Consider the following 16,599-nt stretch of genomic DNA (forward strand, 5'->3'; position numbering starts at 1 on the left):
TCAGTATCTTCAACATTTTCAGAAGTCACCAAGATTATAAATTATATACATAAATTTCGGTAGACAAGTTGTTAAAACAATAACATATCAGTATTAAGAAGTATTTGTCTTTGCAGAATTTAAAGTCTATTTACCAAATCTTATCCCATGCTCAACACCAACATAAAATATTCATGTAGCAACACACACACACAGGCTTTCTCTGGAAAAAGCAGGGAAAAGATGATTGAGATGCCCAGCCCCCCACCACAGAAACTGCACATGGAAAGAAACTTTATGATAGCTCTTAAAAAGGCAAAGGGAAATTCAGAAGTTAGGCTATACCTGTCTAATCCCACTTTTTTTCTTCAGATTATCCACTACTAAGAAACCGAGCCAAGAATAGCAATAGACTGAGCAGTGATTCAAAAGGGTGACTAGCAGTTTTTCACTACCATCTGGATAAGCGTGCTCAAAACAACCGAGACTGTCTGCAGCCTTCTTTATAACAGTGTTCCTAACTGCTTTACCACTTTTGAACAGAGAGTGAAAGAAAAAAGTAAACAGACACAACAAAGAGACATAAAAAGACTCTGTTTTAAGCAAGAAGGCTTGAAGAGCCTTGTAACTCAGGAGACTGAAACTGTGTGAAAGGGAGCTTATGGGAGGGTGCTAGGAAAGAATTATGTGCAGAGCTGAAGGAAAACCAGACGAGAAATGAAAAGCACAGCAATCTGACAAGAGAGGGTAAAAGATGATCTAACAAGTGGGATCTGGCAAACACAACTCAGTAGAGCCGGCATTGAGAAGTATGGGAGCCAGCGCAGACGTATCACTGGCTGCACTCAGAAAATAGAGAGCAAGGTGCCCCAGCAGGGTGTCACAGAGTTAGGTACCTCGGTGGAGAGAAGAAACAGAGACATGGGCCTGCAGGAAAAAAGGGAAAAGGCAGACGGAGCCGGAGCGAACGAGGCTAAGCGAGGGGGAGGGATGTACTGGGGACACTAGAGCAGGAAGCCAAAGGTGTCACGGCTGTCCCACAGCAGGATGAGGCTGCTGCGCGACTCGGCAGCTACCGGCGCCTCACCTCAGCCAGTACCTCAAACATGAGCACTACAAGAAGGCTCTCCACCAGGTATGATGCGGCATCCGCATGGTTCTGAACGGTGAACTCGTAGCCCAGCACCACCGAGCCTCTCGTTTTCCCTGGCAAGGCCTGTGACATTAACAACTCCCTGCCACCAGCAGCCCCCTGAGGGACGCAGCGCCTCACGCGCGGTAACCGCCACCCCTTCCGCAATCTAGCCAATCAAATGTAAGCTTGTTTATGATTGGCAGCGGCGGCACCCAATCCTGAAGCGGGCTAGAAGCGCGGTTTCTGGAGGAGGCGGTGCCTGAGTACCTGAGGCGGTGTGAGTGAGCAGGCCCTTGAGAGCCTTGTACGCGGGCTGGGGGGAGGTGGGTTGTGCTGGGCGCTGAGAAGGGCCCTCGCGGCAGTGCTGCAGCGGGTCGAGCACCTCTTGAGTCAGGTCGGTCCCGCCTGGCCCCTGTGGAGGCTGTGCTTGTCGCAGCTCCGGGGCGGTCAGGTAGCTCCGTTTTCGTGAAGCGGGGCCGTCAGCCGTCCTCATGACTCCTGGCACTGCGGCCCGCCCGGGTGCTGGGAAACGGCTCCTCATCGTGTCCCTCTGCGGGTGGGCTGTTTTCCTTTAACTGCGGCTACACAAAAGGGAAAATGCTGTTGAGAATCGTATTTTATCTTGTTTGTTTGTTTTTTCCCCATTAAAATCCAGAGAAAGGGGACTCGGAGTGCTCTGAAGTCCTAAAAATGCAGACATTTGGCTATCTGCTCTCTCCATCTGGAACTAGGGGGGAAAACCACATCAACGTATCAGCAAAAAAGAAAAGAGTTAACAAAGGAACGGGTTGAAGGCCAAAAGGTGTTATGGCATCCCAGAAAAAGAGAGTGGGGAAAGACAAATAAGGTCTTGTCTGGCAACTGGGTGTTTCCTCTGGTGCACTAAAAGTGGCTGCACCTGATTCCTGGGAAGAATCCAGTTGCCAAATAGGACCCACCATTTGTTTCAGCTGGATAGTAACTTTTGCTACCTAGTGCTTAGTTAAATATTTAATATTCACTGAAACATTTTCTTCATAATTGAGAGTATCTGATGTTTGGAAACTGAAATAACTGGATGGACTTGTGTGAGGACAATCCACTTATTTTTCTGGCCACCTATGTTCCTGCCCGGTCTGTAATTCTGTGTCTATATTATTTAAGCTCTAAGTCCCAAGTTTAGGACTGAAAGAGGTTTTTTATCTCTTTAATTCCACAGTTTCTGTGGGCCCATTTCAAATAGAGCCCGCAATGTCATTTCCATTGTTCTATCCTTGAATCAAACTTAGCAAACAGCTAGTCTTATTTTCATAGTTGCTTTTTCCAGTAAAAAAGGAACAAAACAGAACCCCATAGCTTCTAGCTAAGAAAAGGCTTACATTTTTCTGTTGGTTTGTCATTTTATGCATTTCACCAAGGAATTAAATAGAAAATTAGGAAGTTATGTCTCACCAGCCGCCTAGATTGAAAACAGCTGCACAGGATTTAATATTATTTATTATTATTAAATATTTAGTATGTTTCTAAGTTTTGTTCTTTTATTCTTCTGTACAGAAAACAAAATTAAATTAATGTCTTTTGCAGAGTTGTAGAAATCAACCAAATATCTGCCCGACAACACAGAAGTAGCTAAGAATGACTCCTTTATTTTATGCTTCAGTTAAACAAGATGAGCTAATTCAGAATTTGAATGAATTCAGAGAAGAAAAAATACCCAGTCATTGTAATGATGTAAGTAAATCTGGTTTAAAAATCACGAGGCAAATACATTCAAATTGGTTATATAATTCCTTTTTGAGTGTTAAAAGACCATCTCAGATTGGTTTTGTTTTCATTGAGGGGTGGGGGGGGCATTGTATGAACACAGACTAGCATGGAGACTAACAAGGATCAAGTAGACTATACAGTTGAAAAGAGGTAGTGTTGGACTGAGCTTTCAGATCACAAGAAAAATGCCATTTTTTATTGCTGTTTCAGTAAAAGCTTTTCATTAAAATTTGCTATTTATAAATCCTGTAAAATGCTATCATACTGGTTATCTTAGTTAATTTTTACACTGCAGTTAGTGTGACATTAAGATGTTTATGGTGTCTAAATGCTTAATTTTTTCATATTTATGGCAAAAGCCTCTGTTGGTATTAGTTGGGTTGTTCTTTCTATGGTATTTTAGAGGTCCACATAACTGAACAAAAATGGAGAGATTAAAAGGATTTTGCTAATTAATGTAGTAAGCAGATTTTCTGGATACAGTCAAATTCTTATCTGAATAGAATCTACTTTAATATAAATTAAAATAAACACACAAACTTGTATGCTGGTTTATATTGGTTGCAAACCTCTGTTTTCATGTTTAGTGCATTTCATATGAAACTGCTTGGCACTAAACCTGCATTGTTTTATATTTGTCATTTTCATGTTAATAATTGAATCAACAGATAGATATATTATAAATCTATAATTAATTATTTCCACATACATCTTTGTGAACTTATGGGTTGTTCTTATTTTCTTATTGTAATGTGTATTTCCCTTTTGGAATGGAGTTTGTATCTCTGGATATGCAGTTCTTCAAAGAGCAGTTTCCAAGACTACCAACTGATTAAAGCTATTACATTAAAAAGTGTTATCTCAGAAATTGCATTTTAGAAACTAGACAATGTAAACACTTCTATTTAATAGAATACATAGGATACATGAAGACTGCACAACAATCCAGCGACTGGTATCAATTTGTGAATAACTTTTTTTCCTCTATATGTCATCCCTGCCTGCCCCCACCTCCCCCTCCCCTTTCTGAATAACTAAAAAGTGCCACCAAAACATAAATAGGAATGAAAACATAGGTTAGAACTATTATTTCCTTTTGCAAGGAGAAAACCTATGTTTCAGGCTTACCTTACCTGAATTTTAAGAAAGTTTTATACTCTTTTGCAAATCATAGAAACACTCAGGCTGAAAGGGGCCTCAGGAAGTCTGTAGGCCAACCTCCTGCTCAAAGTGTGATCAAATTATGAGATTAGACCAGATTGCTTGTAACTTTATCTAGTCTGGCTTTTGAAAAGCTCAAGTGCAATCTCACCTACACAAAGAATGAAGGTAAGCCAGCATGATGTTCAGCCAAGCCTTTATGAATCTGCTGCAACAAGAACAAGGAGCTGTGACCATTCATTAGTAGTCATCTCTGTTTACCTTTCCCAGACTGAAGGCTGTGAAAGCCCATGGGGCCTTTAACAGAACAAAAAACAAGGTGTTGCTTTCTATTAAGACCTAAATTGAAATTTTGGCAATAGAATCTGTATGTATCACAAATAAGCACCATCCAACCTGGTTTGTGAAACTATGTTGTTAAAACTCCCAGCCAAGCTGATAGTCAAGGTTTCTAGAATGATTTAGACTGCTGAACTTTCTACCATTGACCTTATTTCCAAAGAAGCCCTTGTCCCATCTTAGTGCAGTATTGCTTTCGTGCCTAGAGAGTGCATACCTGTATTATCCAGTGCTAACATTATGCAGAAGCAACATACATTACTGGTTACAGAATGGAACTTGAAACTGAAGTTCTAGTTCAGTAACCCTACTCAAGCCCATTAAATTCTAAAAATGACATTGTCTAACTTTCTTATTTTGGCTTGAGGGTGTCATATATTTTAACAAAGGAGTGAAAAGGCTTGAATTTTAAGGCCTTTTTCCTGCATCTTGTGATTCACGAAGGAATCATGAAAACAATGAGCTTAAGAAATACTGGACAATTTCCAGAGACTTTTTGTTTGCACTGAAAAATGAAGAGGGAATGCACACCCTTTCCTTCAACTCAGTGTTCACTTCTATCACATTTCAAACTGATCATTCAGGTCATAATACTGAATTTACCTGGTGATTTGAGGGGGTGAAAGTAGTTTACTCTTCCTTCCACATTTGTACCATTTATGAAATGGACAGAATAATGCTTTTATAAGTGTTTTGCATAAAACCCAAAGTATTGATAGTTGCAAAGTAGTAAAAGTAATATAAGAAAACAGACGAATGAAAAATGAAATATGACACTGCATTTGGAAAAACTGTTCCAGTTTTCTGTCAAGGTTTCTATTAACTGTTATTGTTCACAACTTCCTCAATACACACAAGAAGGACCTAGGTACATTAATAATTTTTAATTTGCCTAGAAAAGATTTTATTTTCCTTGAAAGACTATCATTTCCCTGCATTGAAAAAGCAGATTAATGTTCTAGGTGAAACTCTGGACTCATGGGAGCTAATAGGGCCTGGATTTCACCCTAGGGTTTTATGTAATAAGCTATTAAAGTGACATTTAAATAGATGACCCTGCAATGTAAAGACTAATATTTCATTCATGCATTAATACGTTAAGTAGTTAGTCAAGGAAAAACTAATGACTAGAAATAATTGAAACTGAAAATACAGTTGGCGTTTTTTTAAAATGTGATGTTTCTTTATCTTTTATCTGGGTGGATAAACTCCCCCTTTTTTTCCCACATTCTAAGGATTGTTCTACCTAAGGTAATATTTATAAATCTATATTATTATGTTTTCTTGGAAATTTGCTGAGCTATGGTCTCTGAGGTAGTGTATCAACGTACTACACTGGTATTCCTTAGATGTGGAACCACCTAGCAGCAAGTCTCCTAAAATATGATAAAACAATTGAAAAATGTTGAATCAGTTGTTGGCCTTTATCACTCCTAAAAATGCAATAAACCACAAACTTTAGCAGAGAACTGTTTGGTTTTTTTTTTTTAAATCCTAGATTTATTGTCATGATTTACTACTATTAATATTACAAATTGGAAGTTTATGTGAGACTGTTGCAAAGTATGAGTCTGAGATCACACATACACAATTTGCCAATTGAGCCTGGGCAGCTCAGATAATAATAACTAAGGGCCAGATGCACAGAAACCCTGACATCCTTCTTTCAGGAATATTCTTCCTCCCCACCCCCCCTCTTTGTTAGTTTTTATCCTCTAACAGCGAATATTCTGTCACAGCTGTTGACCAATAATATATTCTGTATAAGCATCTGTTCTTATTCTCTATAAATAATAGCATCTTCTCTCTTCTGTGCAAGGGTTACACCAATTAAGCATTGAAGAAAAATTGAGAATTAGTAATTAGAAACTGTAGAGAATTAGTGTTCTTATAAATACAACTTGCATAATCTAAATCCACAAAAGCAAATATGGAAACAATAAAAAAGGATCTATATTCTTAGCTTTTCTGTCCAAAACCAGATCTCTTGCCACTGTAATAATATCAGAGGGCAAGGCTGAACAGTGTAAGCAGCCTTATTTATGTTGTGTTGTTTTTTGCTGTTTCCCCACAAAATCTATTGGCAAATTGTCTTCTCCCAGCTTAATCACTGACTCTGTCAAACAGCCAGGGAGGTATTAATGTTGGGAAGAAATGTTTCTTGATCATGTGCATGTACAAAACAGTGAAAGGTATAGCCTATAGTATTTTAGTGGCTGAGATAATGTAAGGAGCATGCTTGGGATTGTAAGAGGAGAAAATACTGTATGTACTGTTAAGTGATACTCTTTTATGCTTCTGTGGTTTAGTGATGTGCGTATTTTAAACATGAATTAGTGGAGTATGGTACAAGATGTGTTTATTGTGGCTTCTACTATATATATGTTAGAATTTTGTAAAGAATTTTCTATGGGTTTTAGTCATGGAGAGATGTTTTGCATCTACTTTTTCTTTCTTACTTTACTTGCATTCATCAGATTAGTCTGTTTTGAAAAGATATTGTTCTTTCCTGTTATATGGTAACCACATAAAACTAATTTGCTAATGAGTTCAATGAGACATCAATAAAGACATTGCTCTGTAAGTAGTGTTGCGGAGTAGAAGCTAGAAGTCACACGGAATATCCTAGGACATTTTGAATATTGCTAGATGTCTCTCTGGTTGACTGAATTATTTTGTTGAGATGGGAAAATTTTTTGGGGTAATGGGACTAAATGAATTCCTTTGTTTTTCTAATTTCAAAACTGAGCTGCTCTCTCATGCTGCTAACAAGCGGAGAGGTTTATTTCTAAAGCAGCACATTTTTCTACCTGGAAAGGTTGATTAGAACTGTTTGTAGTGCAGCTCTTTTCTATTAGTTTAGTTGGCAAAACAGTGACAACGTATCATCCAGAGGGTGCATTTCGTATTTTGTTTATATGCTCAATGTTACCAAGGTGAGATGGCAAACTCCTACCATCAGGAAAAAAAAAATCTTGAAAAGTTGTCAAGAAAACCACATAGAGGTAAAGAAAAACATGTTTGTGACTGGAAATTATCCCATCTCTAAGCTTAAAGCACACTGTGCATGGCATTTGTAGGTGAATTAGATCTCTAAGTCTATTGGGTTACTGCAGAAAACAGACACTCTGAACTAAGCTATTATGTCCCTTCTTAATTAACTTGCAAAACCATAATAGTGTGCTTGTCATACCACTTGAAAGAAATACTTTTGTTTTTTTCAATTTTCTAAGATATATGGGAATATATTCAGTTCAGAGTGAATGACATTCTGGTTGCAATTGCTCACTTCTAATGTAAATAAAAATGTTGATCCAAAAGCTCAGACACATCTGTCTGATTTTTAGTGAGCTTTATAGCACAATAGAATTTAAATCTGACATATCAGAGCTCAAAAAAAAATACATACACTTTGTACAAGACTACAATGACACTGAATGTTGACAGAACTTTGCAGAAATATGGTCATAATTTGTGATGAAATTAGAGGTGTGTTTTGAGGGCCCATATGCCTTCCTTTTCTCCAGAAAATGTTGTCATGTTCAGCTCTGAATAAATTATTGGGGTTATGTGTGTCCCCTGGTGGTGGTTGCCTCATACATTCAGCTAGAAGAGTCTCAATTGCCTCAGTATTTTCTGTCTGCCTGCATCCTACAAGAACCACCTTGCTTCCAGCCTTCGTCTTTTTATTCATGTTTACTAAGATTTGTTTACATAGCACTACATATTTAACTGTAACTTTTATGGCAAAAAACATGTCTGGACTAGCACTTAGCAATGCTTTGCATTTGCCTGTTTGTCTTCAATTAGATTTACACCATGAGGTGTTTGATGTGGCTAGGGGAAGACTATGCCCAAGTTTAATTAGAGGTACCTGAGCTCTTATTTTCCATCAAAGTGTAAGACACATTGTTCCATGGTTACCTCATTAAGAAAGCATTGAACTCTGCTGGCTAGGGCTCTTCTGGAGGCCCAGAATAGTGGCTGCTGATATAAAAACCATGCAGGCCAGTGCAGGATGGCTCGTCCACAGTCTTGGTGTTGACACTAACCAGTATATGGGTTTAAACATAGAATCATAGAATGGTAGGGGTTGGAAGGGACCATCTAGTCCAATCCCCTCTTTAATTGCTTCTCGTCATGCTGCTACAATAGAGATATCTCTGTTCCTTGAGGAAAACTTAATCCTCAGGCTTTTTTTATAGTTATCAGGCAGATCAGTGAGGTCCATCTGCTAAAATCTTGACATGAAAATGAACGTTAAATCATATGGCAAAGACTGTTCTGAATAGCATTCGCCGAGATATTTGCCCACATTTTTTTTCCGGTGTAATAACGGACAAATGAACGCTAGGGGATGCCACACTTCTACCAAAGTCAGCGAACTAGGGACTCAAAAACCACCACAGCTGTGCAGTTATTTCCAGTCCTTTCCACACAAAAAGTAAGGAAAAGAAGTTTTGGGCACTTTAAATTATAGGAGCGTTTTATTGGGACATATCTGAGTGAGTAGAAGTAGATATTTTTAAGATTATTTACTAAATATCTGGGGGAAATATCCTTATTATTTATACATAAAGAAGTTTATTTTGAAGTATCTATCCCATAGAAACATCCAAATCAAGATCAGGATCCCATTTCCATAGACTAAATGGAAAACCAGGTGAAGAGCAGTTCGGATACACTATAAAAAAAGCTACAGAGACCTTTAGTCCAGGACTGCAATCTTAGAAACTCTCATTTGATAACAAATACAGAACAGCTTGTGGGTTTGAAATTTGTTACAGGACAAGACTGGTTGTTCTGCACCAGAACTAGTTTTTCCTGTAAATAATTTATGTTGTATTTAAATGTTTATATAAACCATAGTAAATAGAAATATTTATATGTTGGACAATTATGTAAATGTTATCATATTTTAACATGAAGAACAAAATAATGTAAAAATGTATGTGGACTACTTTTTTAATTAAAAAGAAAAACACAGCAACTAAGACCAAGCAGGAATGACAACCTTACCTTTCAAAGAAATTGCTGTTTAGGAATTACATGGTACAGCACTTGCTTTAGAAATCATTGCAAATAGAGGCAATGTTAAGAGAATTTTTAATTATAATACATGAGCTACATAGGACCATTTTTTTCTACTTTAAATTATACAGATAGTTTCATTTCAAGTGTTCTGCTGATAGCCTTGCCTTTTACAGCCGTGCTGCTCAGCTTTGTAAAAGAGAGCATAGTATTTGGTCATCATACATGCCCTTGGTTCTCTTCTGGTCTGTCAGAAAAAAACACCAGTACAGTTTTTGAGTGCCATTTTAAATGCTGGCGGCATTCTATGCTATATGTCCATCAAGATCTAAGTTTTCCTAAACGAATTCATACACACGTAAATAAACACAAACACAAAAGTGTTTGCTGCAAATATGCTCTGGGATTTGTGGTTTATGGTTTTGTTTTGATTCTAACATAGACTGTCAGAGAAGAAGAGGACAAAAGCTATGAGGTTCATTTTGCTCACAGAAATGCAAAGCACTAATCTTACCCAAAACACTGCAGATGAGTGAGGAACATTGAGAAGTCAAAACACAGGCATTCAGAGAACTGGACAATATTTTTATGGGGTTTTGTTTGTTTGGTTGGTTTTTTTGGGAAAAGCAGGATGTACAAGTTGTTTTCAGTATGGATTGTAGCACTTGGAATGTTATATTCCAACATATCTTTAAAAGCCAGGATTAAGCAAGACTGTTACACAAGAGGTCAGTATAAAAGGGTAAATCGACATTTGAGTTCTTTTTGGGCCTATAGTCGCTTCAACACAGAAAGGTATTTATTTCCCCTATACTTTTGTTCTATTGCTCCTTATGTGTTTAAATGTGCATGCAACTTCACTTTTGAATACCCTAAATTCTGACATTTGTCCATTCTAATGACCTATGAGGATTTTGTTGCTTTAAGAATAGTATTGAAGTTCATTTAGTAAAAAAGTTTGCAGACTAGTCACATGGTGTAGACGTATTTGTACATTATAACTTGGATTTTATTGTGTTATTGCCAAATAGAATAAATATAGCATCATTTGTTCTACCCTTTCAGAATTATGGGGTTTGATGTAGGTATAGATTTCTTTATGGTAGGCTTCTCTTTTGGGAAACAACTTTACAGTGGCATTAGCTCAGGAATGTCCTCATTTCTGTCACCTGATAAGAAGGGCTTAGTAAACATTGTCCTTAAGTCCAACAGTACATGAAAAATAATAATCTGTAAAGGTGCTAAAATGAATTCAACAGTTTATGCAGATGTTAGTTAATGTGAGTGAAATAAGTGCTAATTATGAGCAAGTGTTTCACATGGCTTCAAAAGACAAAGCCACAGCTGGAAAATGTGTTGGTTTTTTTCAGAGACATGATTATATTTCAAAGGCTTTTTTTCTTCCTGCCCTTTCATAAGATTGAAGAGACCCGGACAGATTTACAGTGTCATTTGGGCAAAAGAAAACATAGTTAATTACGTAAATCCAGTGAAAATATGGATACAGTGCTTGATTATGTAATTTCACAACAATTTCTTTTAATGGTGGTGATTCACTTATTTTGAGCTGCTCATTCCTGCTCCCTCAGTCATGCCTTTACAATTGTTATTGCAGAAGTGTTGTGAGCTGTTGTGAATTGATGCCTTTCTTGGGTTAACACAGTAAATATTTGATTCACTGTTCTTGTCCTCTGTGTAACCATACTGGCACTGTGCTCAATGTGTGACTCGAGCTGAGTACTGTGGCTGGAAGGAATGGGCAGATGCTTATGCTAGTGTGTCTCATTTTAAAAAAGAAGAAAATTGTTGGTGAAACTATGGGTTAAGCCTTTGTGAACGTGATTGTACTGCACATTTGTGGTGGAAAGAGAAAGAAGGGCTTTTTTGCTGATGAGAGGCAAACCACAAAAGTAAGGTGAATATAGCAGTGGAAATAGCAGATGGTGGGGAGAAAGGTGTAAATATGCAGAGTCTTAAAGCTGACTACAAATTTAGAGTGTGGAGGGACAGGAAAGAGATTAAAAGTGAGAGTGACATAGTCTAAATCTGTAGTGGATTGTAATAAGGTATAAAAGGAAAGAGGAAAAATCACTATAATAACAGTACATTTTTAACTCCATGTCTGTACATATTTGGTATGAGTTTTAAACTGATGTAGTCTTCTGTGAGATAATCAAATTTTATTTAAAAAAAAAACAACCCAAAGAAACAAAATAACAAACCAAGTGATGTATCTCATTGGTGAGAGATTTTAATATCTTTATCAATGATCTGGATGAGGGGATCAAGTGCATCCTCAGATGACACAAAGCTGGGCAGGTGCATAGTTCTGCTTGAGAGCAGGAAGGCTCTTCAGAGGGACCTGGACACCTGGACAGGCTGGAACAATGGGCTGAGACCAATTGTATGAGATTTAACAAGGCCAAGTGCCAGGTCCTGCACTTGGGGATGTGTAGCTGGAAAGCTGTCTGCAGGGAAAGGACCTGGGAGTGTTGGTTGACAGCAGCTGAACATGAGCCAGCAGTGTGCCCAGGTGGCCAAGAAGGCCAACGGCATCCTGGCTTGTATCAGAAATAGTGTGACCAGCAGGGCCAAGGAAGTGATTGTGCTTCTCCACTCAGTACTGGTGAAGCCCAACCTGAAATACAGAATCACAGAATGGTTGGAAGGGACCAACCTCTGCTAAAGCAGGTTCCCCTTGATCAGGTCACACAGGAATGCATCAAGGTGAGTTTTGAAAAACTCCAGAGAAAGAGACACCACAACCAATCTGGGCAACCAATCTGACAGTGTTCAGTCACCCTGACAGTAAGGAAGTTTTTCCTCATGTTCAAGTGGAACTTCCTGTGTTCCCAATTATGCCTATTACCCTTTGTTCTGGCACTGGGCACTACAGTTCAGTTCTGTGTTCAGTTTTGTGCCCCTCACTATAAGAAGAACATTGAGGTGCTAGAGCATGTCTAGAGACAGGCAATGAAGTTGATGAAGGGTCTGGAGCACAAGCCTGTTGAGAAGCAGCTGAGGGAACCGTGGGTGTTCAATATGGAGAAAAAGAGTCTGAGGGGAAACATGATTACTCTCTGCAACCACCTGAAAGGAAGGTTTAGGGCAAGGTGGGTGTTAGTCCCTCCTCCCAAGTAACAAGTGATGGGACAAGAGGAAACAGCCTCAAGTTGCAACAGGAGAGGTTTAGATTTGAGATTAAAAAGAACTTAATCACCTAGAGAATTCTTAAAACACTGGCACAGGATGCACAGGTAGGTGATGGAATCATTATCACTGCAGAGATTTAAAGGCCATGTAGATGAGGTGCTAAGAGATACGGTTTATTGGGGAGCTTGGCAGTGAGGTTAGTGGTTGGACTTGATCTTAAAGGTCATTCCCAACCAAAATGATTCTATGATAACTGCAAATGATTCCTGAATGTGAAAAAATCAGAGAAGAAAAAGAAACCATGGTAGTAGGACTAGAGTTTGGCATTATATGGACCTTGTCCTAAATAATTATTCCCTAACAGTAGTGACATTCTTCTGTTTTCTTGGGAAGGACTTTGATATCAGAATAAGTGTTATATACCAGGTGTCTCACACTTGGCCATTAGAATCCCTTGGTGAACCACAGACTTCCTTCAGATTTTTGTATCTAGTTCTCCTTCAGGGTATCTACATTCCTGTAGCCACAGACCTTGCATGTGCAGCGAGTTGCAGTGAGTTGTGTGTTATCACAGAGTCAGCATGATAAATCCACTTGCTACAGAAGTGCAGTTCAACTGCACGGTGGTTTACGTCTGGCATGCCGTCTATCTGCATATGTCTCACAGCTGCTTTCTGGGTAACTGAAAAAGTATTTGATTGCATAGGAAATATGAAATAATATATACCTGTTAGGCTTTTAATGCAAAACATATAATTTAAATATGTAATAATGAAAATCCTGGTTTATATAGGATATCCAACAGCCCTGCTCCCAGTTGTTAAGTCATGGAGAGACTGGTTCAAACTGAGGGTGAAAGGGATAAAATATATGGACTTATGCCTTAAGATAACATAGTCTGTAGCACCTCTTTTAAAAAGCTATAGCTGCTAAATGAAAGGGCTCAAGGGTGCTTTTTTTTTTTCTCCCCCAGGTACTTTTGGCAGATGATTGAACATGAATGGAGACTTCTTTTAGAAGGAAATGCACGAGGCAGTTGCACAGCATTCTAAAAATGCCTGTCAAAGGAAACTTACATAATTCACAGATAATCAGTGTATATTACAAATAAAAGCAGCTTTTCTATTTGCAGTCAATGAGTGACCATTGTGATCCACAACAAGTAATGTAAACCAACAGTATTCAAAGATATTATTCAGAAGGACAAAAGCATGCACACAGATGGCCACAAAGCCTTTTAAGCTTGTGAGCAAACCTGCTACTTACTGGGCATAAACACATTCTACAGTAGTTTCTAATAATTTTCAAAATTAGCAACCTTCTTGGGCCACTAATTTTAACATCCAGCCTACTTTTAAAAATTTGGAAATTGCCTTTATAGACATTTGTTGTTAGATTCCGTATCAGATGGCAGTAATCTTTGGGTCTTTTGAGCAGTTATTGATACTGCAGCAGAATCAGGATAAAGGGGAAAAGGTGGAAAAATCTCTTAAAGACACTGATTTGCAATGTTTTATATTCTCATTCTAGTAATTAGAGTCATCAGCCAATGATTTGTAAATCCAGGATGAAGCTACAAGCCCTTAATGCAACTTCATTTCCTGAGTATTTTTTGGTTGGTTGGTTTTTAAAAATTGTTTGGTTTGGGTTTTTTTATTTCTTTTAAAAAAAAAAATCATTATCCTTAGAAAAGATGACATTCCCCCTTACCTTTTGTGTATTTGTTTTTTAAGCTCCATCTTTTGTCCATCACCTACTGTTTCCTCTCTGTCCCTGGTAATTCACCCCCTATAGGGGTGCATATCAAAACCCATTTGTCATGCAGACAAATCTCTTCCTTACTGGTATTTGTTTAATTTTGAGGCTTTGGGTATATATGAGTAGTATAGTCCCATACAGCATTGTGGTGCTTGATTTATGCGCTTTGTGGAGAGTCTGAAAAAAACCCTTTAAATACAGTACATTGTACTTCTAACATTTGTCTTTTATTTTCCTCTTGACTGAATTAATGCTCTCCATCTTCCCTTTGGTTTCTCTCTTTAGCTTTTTTTTTCTTTTTCCTGACTCACAGCCCTGCTTTTCCTAAACATCTCCAAAGCACTGAAAAGGACAAACACTAGCTAATCTCTCTCCCCCTTCTCCTTTAACAAAGCTTTTAGCTTCCCCTATCTCTCTTCTTTGTTTTCTTTACCTTTTTTCCCTTCCCCCTCCAAACAATTCACCACTCCTATTTAAAAGAATTGGTCAAGCTGCAGTAGGACATGCAATTATTTTGACTTAACAGACAAAGTCTTCTGAATTTACCAGATGTTCCTCTGTGCATTTATACCAGACTTGTACCTCCTGTTGAAAAATAAGTGTATGGACAAGAAAATAAAGAGTATTTAAAGCATTCATTTCCTGATTCCTGACAGAATTCTTTTGTCTGTTTTAGCAGAGCAGCCTAGTGAATACAAATGCTGTATTTTGTCTGATGTGCTTTTGAGATTTTTGGTTTTGTTAATGACTAAAGATTTGTTAATTTTTCTTTTGCATTTGGGTCACCATTTCTTTGAATCACCAGGATAGGACCTTAGGCCTTTCCTAAGGCTGTTTCTATCTGCTGCATACCGATTCTCTTAGATAGGTCCAAGTGTGTCAGTTTGGCAGTGTTCCCAGTCACCATCAGCATCACTGCATTCTGACTCAGGTCTTGCTTAGGACAATGAACTGGCAAATTCAGTGCGTTTGGTTTTGTTCCCTTGCTGTACCTCATAGGGATTGGGCTTAATTTTTTAAAAAATAGAATATTAGAGTAGAGCAGTTAGTGAATGAGCATAAATGACTGACAATCCACACATTTAGTGCATGGAGGAATCAAATTTGTGATGTTTGTGTGTTGGATGGCAGAGACTTTTAGGTATGCAATTTAGGAAAAAACCCCAACCTACCTGGAATGGTTTAAACTGTTAAAACCAATGCAGGTATGCACGTGAATGTCACGTATTTCCAGTGAGTTCTTGCTGCTGTAGTGAGCTGATGAATCTCTTTGTAGCAGCACTTTCTAGCTTTTGCTACATTCCTAAAACAGAATAGTCCACGAGCAGGAGCCTTCCTGCTCCCTGCCCCGAAGAACAGTGCCAAAGCCAAAAAAGGAAAACGCTTCCAGCAGGGACTCCAGAATTACTTATGAGATGAGAATTTTTACTCTGGGCTGTTAATCTGATGTTGCAGCCTAAAACATAGGAATACAAAAAATGTAGGCACAGTGAAGGATGATTTGGCATTTTTCCTGTGATAATGATATCTCAGGAAATAATCTGAATGCAGTATGGGTCAATGCAGAGAAGGATTATTAATTTTACAGAGCTGCATATTTATGAGTCATGTCAGATCTCAAGCAAAGAGGTTTGTGTGGTAAAGTAGTTAAGCATGAAAGGTGCTGGTTGGAGCTAAGGGAGGGTGTTAGTTTTATTTGTGGTGATTGTTTCTGGGATCATTAGCGATCGCATAGAGGTAGAGTGAAGTGCATATTCTGTTTGCAACTGGCCTTGATTTATGAGAGAGGGTTTTCTATAATTGTTTTTTGCACAATTCTATATCTTGCAAGCCAAATTAGAAGAATCGTTATTTTTCCTCAGTTATTTTAACATCATTATTTTAAAAATATTGTTTTAATATTAAAGCTTTTCCTCTGCAATTCCTTTTGTTTTGTTTTTAATAAATAACCCTTTGGTAATACATGGTATGCTTCAGAAACACCTTTTCGTCTGCACTTTCTGTTGCTATTTGTTGATGGCCGTAGAAAGATAATGCCAAGCTACCTAATACAGATGCAAGATTTTGCATAAAAATGTAAAGGTTTGTTCGGCCTTTATAAAGTTTTGAGCTTTAATATCTTCATAGATGAGTTTAAATTAAGACTTTCTTCCTTCCTGGCATAGCAAGAAATCATCCTGCTTTCACTGCACCAAGGAAGAGAACTGAATCGCATTTCTGAATCAAATGCTTGGGAATTGGCCCAAGATCAAACTGGCTGCTCACATGTCGTTTTCTCATTTTGTTTCATTTGCAGA

At 38.1% G+C, this 16,599-nt stretch overlaps 1 long non-coding RNA gene across 1 annotated transcript; it reads left to right on the forward strand.

Annotated features, from left to right (window-relative positions):
- Nucleotides 1-1,429: 1,429 nt before the first annotated feature.
- Nucleotides 1,430-14,174, forward strand: LOC133626966 (uncharacterized). Its single transcript, XR_009819860.1, has 3 exons — nucleotides 1,430-1,508; nucleotides 2,678-2,824; nucleotides 13,518-14,174. It is a non-coding gene; the product is annotated as an uncharacterized LOC133626966 (long non-coding RNA).
- The last annotated feature ends 2,425 nt before the right edge of the window (nucleotides 14,175-16,599 follow it).

The sequence above is a fragment of the Colius striatus genome, chromosome 16 (assembly GCF_028858725.1).
Source record: "Colius striatus isolate bColStr4 chromosome 16, bColStr4.1.hap1, whole genome shotgun sequence".
NCBI lineage: Eukaryota > Metazoa > Chordata > Aves > Coliiformes > Coliidae > Colius > Colius striatus.